Here is a 14,367-nt window from a genome sequence, read left to right as displayed (position 1 = left end):
AAATAGCTGCTATCTACATAAAATACCCTCCCCCAGAAAAACAGTGTGATGAACCCTCAAAAAATTAAACATAGAATTACCACATGATTCAACAATTCAACTTCCACGTTTATACCCAAAAGAATTAAAACTAGGTACTCAAACAGATATCTGTACACCCAAGTTCATAGCAGCATTATTCACAATAGCCAAAAGGTGGAAACAACCCAAAGGTTCATCGATGGATGAATAGATAATCAAAATGTGGTACATACATGAAATGGAATATTATTCAGCCTTGAAAAGGAATAAAATGACACATGCTACATCATGGATGAGCCTTAAAGACACTAAGTGAAATAAGCCAGTCACAAAAGGATATAAAGCTATATGATTCTACTTATCTGAGATACCTAGATAGTCAAGTTCATAGAAAGAGAAAGTAGAATAGAGGTTACCAGAAGCTGGGGATTGAAGGGAATGTGGAGTTAGTATTTAATGGGTACGACGTTTCAGTTTGGGAAGATAAAGTTCTGAAGGTGTTGATGGTTGCACAACAATATTAATGTACTTAATACCACTGAGTTGTACACTCAGAAAATGGTTCAAATAGTAAACCCTATATATATATATATATAAAATAAAAAAACATAGAAAATTAATTATAGTACATGTAGTACCTATATGAGGCAAAATAAAAATTTGAATTTGAAAAATAATCCCCTCCATCTTTATTCTTTCACATTAGTTCACACACACATGGAAAACCTATTACCCATGACATTATCCCACTTACCACTCCCAGAATAGGAATAATTCAGAACTCCAAGAAGGCCAGCGTAAGCATGCTGAAAATTTCACCTTTATTGCTTGGCTCATAGGCTACTCAAAAGCCAGAATCCGATTTTGACCAGATGAGGCAGAGGAGCACAGTGACAAGACAGTTCTGTGGCCTCTCTTGCACGGAGGGCCAGAGATCGCAGCCGCACGATCACGGTGGGGGGATGCAGTCCACTGTCAAGCTAACCAACCTCTCTGCCGGTTGCACACACCTGGATCTGCCTCTGGGTGTGTCTGCCCCTTTAAAAATAGCACTCAGAAGTATCCATCCACAGATGGATGGATAAATAAACAATATTCCACTGTACAAATATGTATATATACTGGGACATTATTCAGCCTTAAAAAAGAATAAAATTCTGACACATGCTGCAACATGGATAAGCCTTGACAACATTATCCTAAGTGAAATAAGCCAGACAGAAAGGACAAATACTGTATGATTCCAGTTATATGAGGAACCTAAAGTAGTCAAACTCACAGAAGCAGAAAGTAGAATGGTGGCTGCCGGGGTGCGGAAGAGCAGAGGTGGGGACTTACTGTTTATTGGATAGAGTTTCAGTTCTGCAAGATGAAAGTGTCCTAGAGATGGATGTTGGTGATAGTTTCACAACAATGTGACTTAGCATTACTGATCTATACACTTAAAAATGGTTAAGATGGTAAATTTTATGTATATTTTTCCACAATTAAAAATGAAAAATAGCCAGGCACAGTGGCTCATGCCTGTAATTCTAGCACTTTGGGAGGCCAAGGCAGGAGGATTGCTTGAGGTCAGGAGTCTGAGACCAGCCTGAGCAAGAGTGAGATCCTGTCTCTACAAAAAAGTTGTAAAAGTTAGCTGGGCATAGTGGTGCTTTCCTGTAGTCCCAGCTACTTGGGAAGCTGAGACAGGAGGATCACTTGAGCCCAGTAGCGGGAGGTTGCAGTGAGCTATGATGACACCACTGCATTCCAGCCCACATAACAGAGCGAGACTCTGTCTCAATTAAAAAAAAAAAAAAAAAAAAAGACCCAGCATCACTCATGGTACACCAGCTATGAGCCAGGCATTATACAGAGACGACCAGAAAGTGTTCCAGCCCTCAAAGAGCTCCCAGGTGAACAAATGAAGGCTAAAGATGGGAAGACAGTGAAGAGCGGATGCCTGAGAATTCTGAATGGGACAGACAAGGAGACTGGCCCCCTCACCTTTAGCCCCTCCCACTGCACACCTGAGGCTGGGGACCTACTCTTCAGGCCCCGCCAGGCTCTGGTTCCCAGGCCACAGCCCCACTGCAGTACTTTGGGGACATCTCTTAAGAAGACAGGCATATAGCAACCTGAATTGTGACATTTAGTACAGTAATCCCCAAGGATGTACTTGGCAAGAAAGAGAATATGAAAAGTTCTATTTTTATGTTTTTATAAAAGGATTTGAATTAAGTTTTACTAATACTTCATGCACATCCTGGCAGTAGCACCCTTGTAGGTCACAAGTTACATTCCTTGAGTCATCTTGAGTGATGACCAAGGGTGCTACTGCATTTGGATTTTCTCAAAACTATCAATGACTCCTCTTGCACAGTAAAGAGTAGTAAGTTCCATGCTCATTTGCTGAGCCACATGGCTAAACCATGCTGTGCCTCCTTTTACATCAAGTTTAATAATAAAACAAGTTTGTATTTGCTAGGCAAGTTCCAACTGATTAAGTTCTTCACGTGGTGTAGGTTTTCATTATATAAATGCCATGCTCTATACTTCCTTTTATTTCCTGAAGCTTGAGTTCTCCATGTGCAATTTCTAAATTTTTCACATTCAAGTACTTTTTAAAAAAATTGTACTACATTTTCCAAAAATGTTTCCTGGGAAAGACAAGCCAAAGTATTTCCAAAGTCTTCCTGGCAGACACCAGGGAATGATTTGGGGCCTTAGAACATAGCCACAATGTTATTAAAAGAACATGAAGATACAAAAGATATAATATTTTAAACTTATGAGGAATACATAACATCCTCATATCTTTGATTGCTAGTTAACGCTAAAGAAAAGTATTAGACCATTTAAACAGGCTAAAAAAAATTTTTTTTAGTTAAAGAGGAAAGTAAATATACCATTCAACTTACATACAAAAAAATCAGTTGACTTTATGAAATTCTGGATCTCTCATGTTTCTGCATCTAAATAAACTATTCTAAGACAGAATGAACATAAAACTTATGACCATAATTTTGTCTTTGAACATGCTTATATGCCTTTTACAAAAACAATTAACAAGTAATGGTCAGGCAGCACTGAGCTATATATTCTACAACCATGATCCTCACAGCAGCCCTGAGAGGAATATATAGGAAGTCCTTATTACCTGAATATTTCTTTCCAAGTCCCTGCCATTACAAGGTTACACCAAGAAGCAAACCCACCTAAACATAAAAATATTCAAAAAATGAACTGATCGCTTATAAAATTAAACCCACACAGCAATTCCATCCCTATTCATTCTCTGCCTCCTCCCTCTACTCCATCTGATACTAGCATCCATGCTAGAGCCATGCCCTCTTTATAGAGAAACAGATTTGTTTTTTCTTAACCACTAGACAACCAGTGGCTTTTTTTGTATATAGTTTGTTTGCTTTGATCTTGGTGTGGTTACCAAATATCGTAAATAAAATACAAATCAATTTAAAATAAAATTAGAAATCTTCTTAAAAGCATAAAAATTTTCATATCATTAAGAAAAGTGTCGTAGAAATACTGAAATGATATATGATGCTGTTGGTCAATGAGAATGTGGCAGAGACCTATTCAAAAGTAAAAAAGAGAAAAATCATGACAAGACAGTGGCTTCAAAGATAATATTTGAATATGAAAGGAATAAGAGTACCTCCTCCCCTCCATGAGAAAATAGAAGATCTTGGGTATTGCTAATAAAAATGACCCTCATAATCATGTTCTGAAAAATCAAATGTGACAGCATAGATGTTACGTGTGCAATCAATTTTGTCAGAAAAATTCATGTTCCGCCCCACTAATCATACACATACACACACAGAGACGTGATTCACTTTTTGTTCCTTCTTAGAATTAGCACAAAATTGAACATTGTAATTTGCATAAGATTACATAGTGAGGGCAGAGCTGGTATCGAAACACATTCTGCTCCAGAGCCTGTGTTCCTAACTGTGATCCTATGCTCCCTGTTAGCCAAGGAAACAAAACATAAACTTTATAAATATATTTATTTTCATACTTTTAGTTTCATTTTCAAAAAATAGAACCCCAGGCAAATCTTTTTTCTAATACTGTTTCCTATGAAGTTTTGGCCCCATTTCAAGGAGATTCACTTTGAGGAATGTTCCCTGAGACCTACTAGGTAGAAAAAACAGTTTCTCCTACTATACTCTCACAACACCTCTGACACCAGACATGTGGCATTCCCCCCACCCCACACCAACCAAGCAATCAGTTCTGCCGTGAACACAAACTGGGTATGCTCCAACCCAGTTCGATTCCCACACTGTCTCCACAGGTTGAGGATTCAGTGCCACAAAACTGTCTCCCACTTCTGATGACAATTAGAAGTCCCCAATTGTTTTACCTGTGCCCTGACCAACTGGCTAGAAGTTGGACTTCCCATGCCCTCCTAGTTGGGTTCAATTAATTTGCTAGTGTGGCTCATAGAACTCAAGGAAAAACACACTTACTGGTTTATTACAGATTATTACAAAGGGTATGATGAAGAGATGCACACAGTGAGATATGTGGGAAGGGGTATGGAGCTGCCATGCCCTCATGGAGTGTGCCAACCTGCAGGAACTTCCACGAGTTCAGCTATTTGGAAGCTCTGCAACCTAGTCCTTTTGGGTCTTTAATGGAAGCCTCATTACATAGGCATGATTGATTACCTCACTGGCCGTTGGTGATCAATTCAATTTTCAGTCCTTCTCCCCTCCCTGGAGGTCAGGGGTGGGGCTGAAAGTCCTAATCCTCTAATCTTGCCTTGGTCTTTTCTGTGGCCAGCCCCCATCCTGAAGCCATCTAGGGACCCCCAGCTACCAGTCACCTCATTAGCATACCAATCGACATCACTTGAGAGATTCCAGAGATTTTTAGGGATTATATGCCTGGAAACTGGAAGAAGACCAAATACTATATATATTTCACAGTATCACACCCACTATCCTCAGGTAAGAGGACCTCCCATGCTCCTGTGCCCATTGGACATGTGAGGAAAGAAAAGCTCAGCAAAGTTGTGCCACTTCAATGAGGTTGAGCAGCTTGAAGTGGCTGAGCAGGATGTAAGTGCAGCCTGTCTGACCCCTGCCCCATGTTCTCTGCAGCCTCAGCACAAAGTCCTTTTGTAACATACGTATGGTCTGAAAGACAGTGACTTGCTTAGCTAAAATGCAGCAAAGGCCTCGTGGTCAGGAGCATGGGTTTGGGAACCGGCTACATTGAATATCAGCTGTGCTGGGTTCTAACTGCATGACTTTAAGTCCGTTCTTTCACCTCTCTGGGCCAGTTTCTCATCGGTCAAGTAGAGCTAGTCATAGTACCTACTTCATAAGATTATTGTGAGGATTAAGAGATTTGATAGAGTAAAAAGAGAGAACACTTAATGCCTATCAGAAGTGCTCATGAAATGCCAGCTGCAACTATGATTATTATCATTATTATTATTATGTGTTAAGCATATACAAAGGGTTTTTGAGGCATTTGAATTTTTATTTCAAATAAAATCACCCAGAATCACTCAATATTAGACTGATCAAAATGATTCAGCAGTAATTGGGTTCTGAAATGGACCTACCCTGCTCAGCCTCAACCAGATAGCCTGGAGGAATCTACAGGGATCAGGAATTTGGAAGCACGTTGTATCAAATAGATATAAGACTGTAAAGCCCTATAGAATTTTATTTGATTTTATAGAGCTGAATGGTGGCCCTACAGTTTGAAAATTCAAAGGGCAGAGTAGCAACTATTAAGGCAATTCTATTGCCACCTCAGTTTGAAACCTTCTATATTTAGAAGGAAATTTTGAGCCACAGCTCCTCAAACTAACCTAGGAATGCAGAATTATAATTGTGTTTCATAACTGTTGTAGTAACTGGAGAAGAAGGAAAGAACAGCAAACAACTGGGAGGTAAGGCCAAGCCGAGGTAAAATCCTTCAGTGCCAACACGATGGAAATGGGTAAGCAGAGAGCATTGTAGAAATAAACCTATTATTGAATACACAGTGGTGTCTACAGACCTGTTTCAGACTAGAATTATGCAGGTCTAAGCAGCTTTAAGTGAAAGAGTTGAATTATTTGGTAAACTCAGTAGGGAGATGTCTGAAGATTAGAAAGAAAACACCACAATAACTATTCAATAGGATCTCATTAATTCAAACTAATGGGGGTGGTGGGGTGGGGAGGAAAGAGGAGAGCCAGTCAGTCTGAAATGGTGCAGCCTAAGTTAGAGGGTGTTTATAAAATACAAAAAGGAGCGCAAGCTAGCTACTAACAAAATGTTCCGCCAAGCCTGTCACACTCACTTGTATTTCACAGGATATATTTGCACACAGAGTGATTAAGCCCTTAGAAAGATTTTTCTATATCTATTGAACATCCCTTTTACAATCTTCCTTATGCTATACATCTGTTAGTGTATTGTTCATTGTCAACGCAATGCTCAATCATCACTGAAGCATCTTGGGCAAGATACAACCTACCAAGGCATCAATTTCCTCATTAGCAATAGATCTCCAAAGTCCCTCTTTCATGTCCAAAAGTCAATTTATTGTCACTTACTATGTGCAAAGCACCATTCAGGCTGTCTTGGGAGGGATATTAAAATATATAGAATGTTGCCCCTCTCATTGATGAGCTCACAGTCTGGTTGGGATGCTAACATCTACATGCATGAGAAGCTGGAGGATACAAGGAGGAAGAGCACTGGACTGGCAGAACATGATAGTGTAAGGCAAGCGTGAAGAGATAAAAGAGTTCTCCAAATGGAATGAGGGGCAGCACAGACATGGACACTGTTATTTTTCAGTAAACACAAGGGAGTTTGATAAGTTGAAGCAACAGGTTTGTGAGCCAGAGGGAGCAAATGCCATTGGTCTCCTACATCTGTAAATAATCCATCCTTAAAACACATAACTGTATCTGTGATGAAAATGTGCAGACTTACAGAGGCTGAGGATCCTCTGTCAGAGACCTAACAATAACACTCCTAATTTCACATTTCCTTTTAGCCAGAACATTCAACAACATCTATTTCAGCTTTTCCTACATGTGCTTTACTTTTCTTTTCCCCTTATAATGAAATACGTGAACAAGTTCTGTGAATGCCCAATTGATACTGATGATTCTCTGGGCACAGCTAATGATGGAATCGGACTCAGCAGACTCATCCTTATTTGTCAGCATCTCATTTCTATTTTTTTATGTTCCACTCATTTTTATAAAGTCAGAGCAAGAAAAATAGTACACCACACAGACAAGAGAGTCGTGCTGCTAAAACTGAAATAACTGACAGGTATGAATGCCCAGAAGTTCACTCATTTGCTGATGCCTAAAAGGCTGAGTTCAGTAAAAGAAAGATTGTTTTTGTGGTGTAGCTGTTCAACCTACAAAAGCTTAAAGAAGCAATCTGGCAATGTCTCCCAGAGAAGTCAAGGAATGTATTACTGAGAAAAGAGCACTTGAGTGAAGCCCTAGGTAAAGCCTGCCTAAGAAGCTTGCTCTTAACTTTGTAAGCTATGAGGTTTCCCACTTTTTTGTTTGATAAGGGAAGGGTAACTCTCACTGGAGTCTTATGTGGGATTGCTGGAATTCATAAAACATGGTCCATCAATTGACTTTATACAGTCTATGAACTCCATGAAATTAGATGCAAAATTTTGTGTGCATGTACATTTTTCTGACAAAAGTTTATAGTTTTCATCAGACTCTCAAAGGCCCATTCATTACACCAGAAAAAACCTAATAAGAACTATTTTTTAAATTATGCTAGACATCAAATTTTTTGCTCAGTGAAAGTCCATGTGAGAAGTATGAAAAGACATGCTACAAATTGGAAGAAAATATTTGCAAACCATATATCCAACAAAGGACTAGTATCTAAAATATATAAAGAACTCTCCAACAATCCACTTAGAAAATGGACAAAAGACATGAACAAACATTTCACTAAAGAGGATATATGGGTGGCAAATAAACACATGAAAAGATGTTCAACATCATTGGCCATTAGGGAAATGCTAATTAAAATCACAATGAGCTATTAGTACATACCATTCAAAATGGCTAAAATAAAAAATAGTGGAATCAGCAAATGCTTGAGAAGATATGGGAAACCAGATTACTCATACATTGCTAGTGGGAATACAAACTGATACAGCCACTCTGGAAAGCAGTTTGGTAGTTTCTTAAAAACTAAATATGCAACTGCCACCTGCAATTACACTAAAGGTCATTTTCCCCCTGGAGAAATAAAAATTTATGTTCACACAAAAACCTGTACCTGATTGTTCATAGCAGTCTTATTTGTAATAGGCAAAAACTAAAATCAGCCCAAATGTCCATCAAAACGGTAATGGTTAAACTCTGGTACATAAAGACACACCACAGCAATGTATACTACTTATCAATATAAAGGAGCAAATTATTGATACATATAAAAACATGGATGAAACTTCAGCTAATTGTGCTGAGTGATAAAAGCCAATCCCACAGGTTACAGACTGTATAATTCCATAATATAACATTTTTGAAATGAAAAATTATAGGATTGGAGGACAGATTAGTGGTTGCCAGGTGTTAAAAACAGCACTGGGGAGAGGAAGGTGGTTGTGATTACAAAAGGGCAACCCGAGAGATCTTTGTGGTTTTGGAACTATTCAGTATCTTGGCTGTGGTTGTAGATACATGAACCGCACTGCCTGGGGAATGGACACACTTGAAGCTGACTCAGGGGGTTGGGGGAGCATGGGCAATATACATAACCTAAACTTTTGTACCCCCACCCGTAATATGCTGAAATAAAAAAAAATTTTAAATAAAATAAAAACACATGTATAAGAATATAATTAAAATTGGGGAAACCTGAATAAGATGGATAAAATGTATCAATGTCTATCCTGGTTGTGATATTAAGGCTATAGTTTTGTAAAATGTTACCACTGGGGGAAACTGGGCAGAGTATACAAAGTATCTCTGTATTGTTTACAAAGTATCTCTGTATATCCATTACATGTGGATATACAATTATGTTAAAAAATATTTCAGTTTTAAAATTCATGCTAGAATTTATGCATCCTAATTAGTTTTCTTTCCTTTGTGGTAGCTACCATAGGTCTTTTTTCTTTTTCTTTTTTTCCTTTTATATTTTCCAATGATGTTGCCGTTACTTAAAATATTTTTAGAATTTCTTCCACAGCTTGTGACATGTTGTTTTGATTAATTTGTATGGCAGGAAGGCTTTATCCTTTAAGAATGAATCTGAATTTTTAAAATATCAAAAGACCCGCCCTAGAAAATAAAGTAAGTGAACAAGGTAGGAAATACAATTTATGGGAAAAAAACAATGTAACTGCTAAATCATAAGACTGGTTTTCTTTTGTGGCTTAATTGAAGGTTTTGAGATCTGAGAGAAAAATCACATTCTTCTGGTCGAAAACCCCCTTCTAGAAGCAGTGACAAGCCACTGAAGGGTTTAAAGTGGGCGATGACTTACCTAATAGTTGTATTTTCATGACACTGACCCAAAGACTGCTAAATAGATTAGAATAGAGAAGAAAGTGGAGGCAGAGAGAGCAGTTGAGGGGAACACAGGCACATAGAAATCCTCTCGTTGCTTCAAAGAGTTTCTAAGCCAGAGAGGGGTTCTCAGAAGTTAATGAATCTAACCACTAAGGGGACACAGCCACCACCTCCACCATGCCCTATCTGTATTTCAGGCAGCAAGTTGTGGCTGAGTGAAGCAACCCCCCCTCCTGCCCATCCCCACCCAGGCTCCATATAGTCTTACTCTGCCCCATAACAATTAAATACTTAAACTAGAATAGCTAGTTATTGTATCCAACACTAGACTATAAAATTAATGGACAAAAGTATAAAACCTGAAAAAAATCCTAGTATAATGCTTTAACATTTAGAAATGTGACCTTTAAGCAAAGGTGAAAAAAACTGAGATTTAGCCTTAGAAATATCACTGGCTCTACACGTTTAGTTCAACACCTTCACCCAGTACAGCCTATATGCTTTGTACTAGGTACTATAATAAGCAAAACAGGTCTAAGTCTCTCCCTTTAAGTACCTTTCAACCTAGTTGAAAAGAAAGAATATACGAAAGTGAAATAGGTAAATTACAACCTAAAGGAATGAACAATTAAATACCAATAACAACATAAATAATATAAACACTCACTTATTCTACAAATATTTACTGAGTACTGACTATACATGAGTCACCGGGGACGTAAAGATGAATCCTGTCCTAGAGAAACTGCCAGCCCAGTGAGAGAGAAGAAAATAATGATGATACAAAATATGTGTGGTTCAATGAGAACAGAAAGGCAGAAACGCACATCAGTCAGCACCTGAGGTACCAGGCATGGCTTCCCAAGCAGATGAGGCCGAAGCTGAATTTTAAAGAATGTAGTAGTTTTTAACTAGGGGTGTTCCTACCCAGAAAGGCTTTGGAAATGAGGGTGGAGAGCTTTTGTTTGTGGTCACCATGACTGAGTTGGGGGTGGGGAGGAAGAGGAAGGAAGCCACTACTGGCATCCAACACCCAGAAATCATGGATGCCAAGTGCCCCATAATACCAGATCAGTACTGCATGAAGAACTGTCCCTCCCCAAATGCCAATAGCAATCCCTGTTGAGAATCATTGAGGTAGATAGATTTTAACCAAATCACAGAATGGGAGGACATTTCAGGTGGAAGTATTAATAGGCACAACTACACAAAAGCATAAAGGAAGGGCCTGTTCTTGGGGCTACAAACATCCAGGGCTATGAAGAAAGGTGTGTATGGGTGGTTGCTGTGTTTTGAATGTGTCCCCCAAAAAGCATGTGCCAGAAACTTAATCCTCAATGCAACAGTGTTGACAGGTGAAACCTTTAGGAGGTGATTAGATCATGAGATCTCTGCATCATGAATGGATTAATGTCATTATTGCAGGAGTGTGTGTGTTATAAAAGCAAGTTCATCCCCCTCTTGTTCTCTGGTGCTCTCTTGCCCTTCCACTTTCCACCTTAGGACGACATGGCACAAAGGCCCTCATCAGATACAGCACCTCAATCTTGGACTTCTCAGCTTCCAGAATCATGAACCAAATTAATTCCTTTTCTTTATAAATTACCCAACCTCTGGTACTCTGTTATAGCAGTACAAAGCAGACTAAGGAAATTGATACTGAGAAGTGGGGCTGTTGCTATAGCAAATACCTGAAAATGAAGCAGCTTTGAAACTGGGTGATGGATGGAGGCTGGAAGAATTTGGAAGAGCAGGCTAGAAAAAGCCTCAATTGCCAGGACTGGAGCATTAAAGGCAATTCTGGTGAGGGCTCAGAGAAGACAAGAGCTACAGAGTGAGCCTAAATCTTCCTAGGGATCCCTCAAGTGGTTGTGGATCATCAGAATGTTGGCAGAACTACAGATGGTAAAGGCCATTCTGATGAGGTCTCAGATAGAAATGAGAAGCAAGGTATTGGAAAGTAAAGGCCATCCTTGTGATAAAATTGCAAAGAACTTGGCAAAATTGTGTTCATGTCCTAGAGCTTTGTGGAAGGTAGCATTTAAGAGCAATGAACTAGGATATCAGGCAAAAGAAATATCTAAACAGCAAAGTGTTCAAGATGCTTCATGGCTTCTTTTAGCTGCTTACAGTAAAGTGAGAGAAGAGAGAAATTATTTAAAGATTAAATTTATAACGAAAAGGAATGTACAACAGAAAGGTTTGGAAAACTCTCAGCCTGACCACGTAAAGAATAAAAAAGCCTGTTGGGAGAGAACACTAAGGGTGTGGCCAATCCACTGTTTGCTCAAGAGATTAATATGTATAGAAGGAAGTCAGGTTCTATTAATCAAGACAATAGGAGAATGACCCAGAAGGCAATTTGGAGATTACTGGTGCCACTCCCTCCCATCACAGGCCCACAATGCCAAGGTCCGGAGGAAGGACATATGTCAAAAGACAGGCCTGGGCACACTTGGAACCTCAGGGCATGCTGCCCAGGGCCGTCCTCAATCACTGCTTGGTTACCCCAGGTGTGGCTCAAGGGGGCTCACCTGTGGGACTTTGGAAGGTGCAAGCAGCAAATCTTGGTGGCATCCACATGGTATTAACGCTACAGGAACACGGAATGCAAGAGTTGTGATGCCAAGGCAGCCTAGATTTTAAAGGGTATCACAGACAGTCACAGAGACTGTCACAGGAGGGGAGCCACCACAGAGGGTCCCCACTGGAGTAATGCCTAGGGAAGCCATGAAAGTGGAGCAATCCCCAAGACCCCAGAACTATAAGGCAACCAGAGTACAACTCCAGCCTAGGAAAGCTGCAGGCATGAGACTCCAACCTTTGGAGTGGGCTGGGTGGGCTGAACACAGCAAAGCCACAGGGACAGAGCTGCTTGAGGCCTTAGAGGCCCAACCCCACTCCTAATGTAGCTAACATGTGGGACATGGAGTCAAAGGAGATTATTCTCCACCTGTAGGACTTAATATTATTTTCCCTGTTGGGTTTGGACTTACTCAGAAGCAGTTACCTCCTTTTTCTTGCCTACATCTCCCTTTTAGAATGGGAATATCTAGCCTATGCCTGTCCCACCATTGCAATTTGGAAGTATACAACTTTTGTTTTGACTGCACAGGCTCACAGCTGGAGGGAATTAGCCTCAGGATGACTATTCCTTGAGTCTCACCTATATCTAATTTAGATGAGACTCTGGACTTTGCGCTTTTGAGTTGATGCTGAAACAAGTTAAGACTGTTGAGGCTCTTGGGATAGAATGAATGTATTTAGCATTGTGATAGGACAGCAATTTGGGAGACCAGAGGCAGAATGCTATGGTTTGAATGTGTCCTCCATAAAGCATGTGTTGGAAACTTAATCCCTAATGCAACAGTGTTGAGAGATGAAACCTTTAAGAGGGCTCTGCCCTCATGAATGGATTAATGGCATTATTGTGAGAGTGTGTTCATTATCACAAGAGCAGGTTTGTTATAAAAGCAAGTTCAGCCCCCTCTTGCTCTCTCATGGGCTCTTGTTCTTTCACTTTGACCTTCCACCATGGCATGGTGCAGCACAAGGGCCCTCACCAGATGCAGCCCCTCAATCTTGGACTTCTTAGCCTCCAGAACTATGAGCCAAATAAATTTATTTTCTTTATAAATTACCCAGGCTGTGGTATTCTGTTACAGCAGCACAAAATAGACTAAAAGAGTAGCAGTAGGGCAGAAAGTTTGAAACTTTTCCTGCACCTCAACGATATGTCAAACTAAGTAATGTGAACTTCAAGCCAGTGAGTGGCTTTTAAAGTGGGGGAGGAACGTGATGCAAATTGTGTTTTAAAGGAATCACAGTGAGGCAGATGAAGGATGGAGGGTGGATCAGAAGGGGAGAGAGACCAAAGTCAGGGCAACCAGATAAGAGACCACAGCTATCCTTCTACTGTGTTTCACATTACTGCTTTTTCCCTTTGCTAAGCTTAACAGATATTGCACTTTTTTAAAAAATTGAAGGTTTGTGGCAATCCTGCATCGAGCAAGTCTATCAGTGCCATTTTCCCAACAGCAGGTGCTCACTTCGTGTTTGTGTCCTATTTTCAAAATTCTCACAGTATTCCAAACTTTTTCATTATTATTATAAGTGTTATGATAATTTATAACCAGTGATCTTGATGTTACTATTGTAATTGTTTTAGGGCACCAAAAATTGCACCCACAGAAGATGGCCAACGTAATAATAAATGTTGTGTGTGTTCTGACTGCTCTACCTACTGGCTGTTCCCGTTTCTCCTTGGGACTCCCTGAGACACAATAGTATTGAGATTAGGCCAGCTAATAATCCTACAATGGCCTCTAAGTGTTTAAATAAAAAGAGCCCACATCTCTCACTTTAAATCAAAAGCTAGAAATGATTAAGCTTAGTGAGGAAGGCACGTTGGAAGCTGAGATTGGCCAAAAGCTAGACCTCTTGCCCAGTTGGCCAAGTTGGGAATGCAAAGGAAAAGTTCTTGAAGGAAATTAAAAGTGCTACTCCAGTGAATACACAAATGATAAGAAAGTGAAACATCCTCATCGCTGTTATAGAGAAACTTTCAGTGGTCTGGATGGAAGACCAAACCAGCTACAACATTCCCTTAGGCCAAAGCCTAATTCACAGTAAAGGTCTAACTCTTCTTCAATTCTATGAAGGCTGAGAGAGGTGAGGAAGCTGCAGGAGAAGAGTCTGAAGGTAGCCAAGGTTGGCTCATGAGATTTAAGGAAAGACGCCATCTCCATAACATAAAAGTGCAAGGTGAAGCACCAGTGATGATGGAGAAGGTGCAGTAAGTTATCCAGAAAATCTAG

The 14,367-nt window shown here is 39.8% G+C and overlaps 1 protein-coding gene across 2 annotated transcripts in view; it reads right to left on the bottom strand.

Moving 5' to 3' along the window:
* ARHGEF28 (Rho guanine nucleotide exchange factor 28) overlaps positions 1 to 14,367 on the bottom strand; it is a 265,920-nt gene that overhangs the window by 219,684 nt on the left and 31,869 nt on the right. The gene's annotated exons all lie outside the window — the stretch shown is intronic.

The sequence above is a fragment of the Lemur catta genome, chromosome 12 (genome assembly GCF_020740605.2).
Source record: "Lemur catta isolate mLemCat1 chromosome 12, mLemCat1.pri, whole genome shotgun sequence".
Lineage (NCBI taxonomy): Eukaryota > Metazoa > Chordata > Mammalia > Primates > Lemuridae > Lemur > Lemur catta.
Note: the sequence above shows the minus strand (reverse complement) of the source record. Positions and strands in the feature narration are given on the sequence as shown.